We start from the raw sequence: 6,000 nt of genomic DNA on the forward strand, positions 1-6,000 counted from the left end.
TTTTTTTTTTTTTTTAAAGCACAAACTATTATAACTACTTCAAGCCAGAGCACATCTTAAATTATATCATTATAATAATACTAATATACAATAACAATATTTTTTTGTATTTTTTTTTAATCATTAACTACTATGAGCAGAAAATATCTTAAAATATATAATATTAACCACTTGCACTCCTGAGGATTTACCCCCCTTAATGACCAGGCCTTTTTTTGCTTTTTGGTGCTGCACTAATTCAACTGATAATTGCGCGGTCATGCAATGCTGTACCCAAATGAAATTTACGTCCTTTTTTTTCACACAAATAGAGCTTTTTTTTGGTGGTATTTGATCACTTCTGTGATTTTAATTTTTTGCGCTATAAACAAAAAACCACGAAAATTTTGAAAAAAAAAACAATATTTTCTCCTTTCGGCTATAAAAAAATATATCGTAAACTCAAAGTTAGTCATAAATTTAAGCCAAAATGTATTCTGCTGCATGTTTTTGGTAAAAAAAAATCACAATAAGTGTATATTGATTGCTTTGTGTGAACGTTATAGTGTCTACAAACTATGGTATAGATACTGTAATTTATCCCATTTTTTGCTATACAGCGCTGCACTAGTTTAACTGACAATTGCGCGGTCATGCAAAGCTGCACCCAAACAAAATTTATGTCCTTTCTTTCACACAAATAGAGCTTTCTTTCAGTGGTATTTGATCACCTGTGCGCTTTTTATTTTTTGCGCTATAAACAAAAAAAAACCCCAAATTTTGAAAAACCCAATATTTTTTCATTTCCGTCATAAAAAATATCCACAAATCTCCAATTTCATCATAAATTTATGCCAAAATGTATTCTGCTACATGTTTTTGGTAACAAAATAAAAAAAATCCCAATAAGTGTATATTGATTGCTTTGTGTGAAAGTTATAGCATCTACAAACTATGGTATAGATAATTTGAAATTTGCACAGCTTTTACTTTCTGACAGCCCATCACATTTCTTGAGGTGTTAAAATACCAGGATAGAACAAACACCCCCAAATGACCCCTTATCGGAAAGTAGACACCCTAAGCTATCTGCTGAGAGGCATATAGTGTCCATGGAAGATATATTTTTTTTCCACAAGTTTCTGGAAAATGACAAAAACATTTTTTTTTTTTTTTACCCAAAGTTGTCATTTAAATTATTTATTTCTCGCACAAGCCATGGGTATTTGTGGAATTATACCCCCAAAATACATTCTGCTACTTCTACCGAGTATGAGGTTACCACACGTGTGAGACTTTTTGGGAGCCTAGCCGCATACAGGAGCCTGAAATCCAATGACAACTTTGAAAGCCTGAAGGTGCGTAACTTCTTCATTTCACTTCCTCACTACCTATCACAATTTTGAAGGCCCTGACATGCCAGGATAGCACCAACCCCCCCCCCCAAATGACCCCTTTCTGGAAAGGTTTTGAAATATAAAAAAAGAAAAGAAAAAATATGTTTTTGTTTTCTTTCTTCATTTTCCAAAAACTTTTGGCAACAAACGAGATCTGCAAAATACTCATCATGCTTCTTATCAAATTCCTTGGGGTGTCTACTTTCCAAAAATTGGTAATTCGAGGGGGTTTGGTGCTATTCTGGCATTCCAGGGCCTCCGAAACTGTGATAGGTAGTCAGGAAGTGTAATGAGGAAATAAAGCCCTTTAAAAGCCTGAAGGTGCTTATTGGATTTTGGGGTCCTGTACTTGGCTAGACTGCGAAAATGTCTCTCACATGTGGTACCCCCATACTCGGGAGAAGTAGCAGAATGTATTTTGGGGAGTAATTCCACATATACATATGGCATGTGTGAGCAAGAAACGATTTAAATGCCAATTTTGTGTAATTTTTTGTCATTTTCCAAAAACTTGTGGTAAAAAAATAAATTCTTCTATCGATTCAACATGCCTCTCAGCAAATAGTTTGGGGTGTCTACTTTCCAAAAAGGGGTCATTTTGGGGGTTTGGGGCATTTTATGCTTAGCATTAGAAGTTTATGCCACACATCACTCACTCTTCTAACCACCTGAAGACCAAGCCTTTTCTGACACTTTTTGTTCACATTAAAAAAATCAGTATTTTTGCTAGAAAATTAAAGTGAACCCCCAAACATTATATATTTTTTTAGAGCAGACACCCTAGTAAATAAAATGGTGGGTGCTGCATCTTTTTATCTCACATAGTACTTACACAGCGATTTTTCAAACGCAATTGTTTTTTAAAATATACACTTTTTTGCATTTTAATGCACAAAAACACAATATATTGGCCAGTTATTTGGTATGATATAAAAGATGATGCTATGCTGAGTAAATAGATACCAAACATGACATGCTTTAAAATTGCGCATGCCCTGTGCAATGGCGACAAATTGCATACATTTTTAATATCTATAGGCAACGCTTTAAAAGCCTTTACAAGCTACCATTTTAAATTTAGAGAGGAGGTCTAGAGCTATAATTACTGCCCTTGATCCAACGTTCGTGGCGATACCTCACCTGCATGGTGCAATCGCTGTTTCCATACTGGTGCAGGGTCAACGCTGTCGACCGCAGGTGAGGGTGGGCGAGGTTCCTTTTTTTTTTCTGATTTAATTATTTTTACACTGTCCCTTTAATTTTTTTTTTTGATCACTGTTAATGCTATCTCAGGGAGGGGGAGGGGGGCATTTTCTGCAGCTAATTAGCCACTAGGAATGCTTTTACATGAAAGCCCATCGCCGGCTGAAAAAAATGATACCAGGATGATGCCTGCAGCTGCAGGCATCACCCTGGTATAACCATTCAAAGTCCAGTGGTGTACCAGTACGTCGCTGGTCCTTGTTGGGTGTATATGCTATGTTCTTTTTTTCTTTATGCAGCCTGTGGGCTGAATGAAAAAAAAGAGAAGAAATCTCTGCAAGGAAAAGTGTGTGGTGGTATGCCCACCATTAGAAACCTCCCTGCATCCACCCACTTCTAATGGTGGGCACACATGAAATGTGCCAACAAATATAAATATTTTCCTCGCCGGCTCTTTTCCACCTTCAACTCCCTGCTCTCTCTGCCCCCACCTCCACCCAGTACCTCACTCACCGCCCACGAGATTGCTAACCACTTCCAAAGCAAGATCGACGCAATTCGCAGGGACATCACCACTGCTCAGACTTCCGCCCCACCTAGCATCCCTCACACGAAAACCCCCTCGACACTCCTCTCCTTCAACCTCACCACTGTCCAGACCTCCACCCCGCCCAACATTCCTCACGCTAAAACCCCCTCAAGACTCCACTCCTTCGACCCCGTTACCACCCAAGAGGTCACTAAGATCTCTGAAGCTCGTCTTAGCACCTGCCCCCTTGACCCTGTCCCCACACAACTCCTACGATCACCCTCCTCCTCCATCCTACGCTCCCTCACTCACATCTTTAATCTCTTCCTCTCTACTGGCACATTCCCCTCCACTCTGAAGCACGCGCACATCACTCCCATACTTAAAAAACCCTCCCTGGATCCCACTGACCTGAACAACCTTAGACCCATCTCCCTGCTGCCATTTACATCCAAACTCATTGAGCGCTTTGCCTATAATCACTTAAGCTCCCACCTCACCGACAACAACCTCCTTGATCCTATTAATATATAGTACCCCCTGTGCTATTATACCGATAAAACGCTAAGCAGCCAGCACTTAAGTGCCACAACCCAGGCACCAAACACAGTCAAAAAATAGAAAACATAAAACAGTGCAGCGCTACAAATTCCTATACAAATGAACGTATAATATATGCTAATCAAATATATCTCATCCCTTGTAAGAATATAGTACTGTGGTCACTCCCAGTGACATCTAAAATAGCGTTTGTTAAACCACACCATAGGTGTACTGCCTGTGTGGATCCTAATAGGGTGCACCAAGATGGCACCCACGCTGGATATGACGTCACTGCGCGGTCCCTTTAGGCCCCTCCCACTGGCGTATCTATGCGTTACGTCACGATTAGTGCACGTGACTTCCTCAGGATGACCTGAGGAAGTCACGTGCACCAATCGTGACGTAACGCGTAGATACGCCAGTGGGAGGGGCCTAAATGGACCGCGCAGTGACGTCATATCCAGCGTGGGTGCCATCTTGGTGCACCCTGTTAGGATCCACACAGGCAGTACACCTATGGTGTGGTGTAACAAACGCTGATGAATAGCTGCATAAGTGTGAGTAGACAACTGTAGTGTGGCTTTTAATAAAGTAAACGGTTTTACACTATGTTGGATCTTTTGGCTTTACTGGGGATGCTTATGGACAGGCACCTGTCCTAGTACCGGGAGGTGTTAACTGGACACAAAACCTACCAGAGGAGGAGAGTCCCACCACTACTGCTGAGGAGGATTCCACGGTTTTGGAGGAACATAAAGAGGCACTTTTAGCTCATTGGTCCTGAGGGGCCTGGGCAGGAAGGTGAGGGGGCACCCCTGTCACTGTGGATTCACACTCAGTTTGGAGCACCTGCATGAAGAGTTGTTGTGTTTCACTTATTAGGACACTCAAGGACTTAGTATTTTAGATGTCACTGGGAGTGACCACAGTACTATATTCTTACAAGGGATAAGATATATTGGATTAGCATATATTATATGTTCATTTGTATAGGAATTTGTAGCGCTGCACTGTTTTATGTTTTCTATTTTTTAACCTCCTTGATCCCCTACAATCTGGCTTCCGTCCTCTACACTCCACTGAAACCGCCCTACTCAAGCTCACCAACGACCTGCTAACCGCTAAAGCCAATGGCCACTATTCAGTGCTACAACTCCTCAACCTCTCCGCGGCTTTCAACATGGTCGACCACCCCCTCGTCCTCAAAAGACTATACTCTTTCGGCCTCAGAGACTCCGCTATCTCCTGGCTCTCTTCCTATCTATCACAACGCTCCTTCAGCGTTACCTATAACGCTGCCACCTCCCCCTCACTCCCCCTCTCTGTTGGGGTCCCCCAAGGTTCTGTCCTCGGGCCCCTTCTCTTCTCCATCTACACCTCCTCCCTTTGTCACCTGATAAACTCCCATGGCTTCCACTACCATCTCTATGCCGATGACACTCAAATCTATCTCTCTACCCCTCGCCTCACCCCTTCAGTCTCCGCCCGAATCACTAGCCTTCTGAACGACATTTCAGATTGGATGTCACTTCACTTCCTCAAATTAAACCTTGCCAAAACCGAGCTCCTAGTTTTCCCCCCAGCCCGTGTCTCTCACATGTGGTACCCCCATACTCGGGAGAAGTAGCAGAATGTATTTTGGGGAGTAATTCCACATATACATATGGCATGTGTGAGCAAGAAACGATTTAAATGACAATTTTGTGTAATTTTTTGTCATTTTCCAAAAACTTGTGGTAAAAAATAAATTTTTCTATCGATTCAACATGTCTCTCAACAAATAGTTTGGGGTGTCTACTTTCCAAAAAGGGGTCATTTTGGGGGTTTGGGGCATTTTATGCTTAGCATTAGAAGTTTATGCCACACATCACTCACTCTTCTAACCACCTGAAGACCAAGCCTTTTCTGACACTTTTTGTTCACATTAAAAAAATCAGTATTTTTGCTAGAAAATTAAAGTGAACCCCCAAACATTATATATTTTTTTAGAGCAGACACCCTAGTAAATAAAATGGTGGGTGCTGCAACTTTTTATCTCACATAGTACTTACACAGCGATTTTTCAAAAGCAATTGTTTTTTAAAATATACACTTTTTTTACATTTTAATGCACAAAAACACAATATATTGGCCAGTTGTTTGGTATGATATAAAAGATGATGCTATGCTGAGTAAATAGATACCAAACATGACATGCTTTAAAATTGCGCATGCCCTGTGCAATGGCGACAAATTGCATACATTTTTAATATCTATAGGCAATGCTTTAAAAGCCTTTACAAGCTACCATTTTAAATTTAGAGAGGAGGTCTAGAGCTATAATTACTGCCCTTGATCCAACGTTCGTGG

Source organism: Staurois parvus, unplaced genomic scaffold, assembly GCF_062004578.1.
Source record: "Staurois parvus isolate SC_StPar_1 unplaced genomic scaffold, SC_StPar_1.0 ptg001624c, whole genome shotgun sequence".
Classification (NCBI taxonomy): Eukaryota; Metazoa; Chordata; class Amphibia; order Anura; family Ranidae; genus Staurois; species Staurois parvus.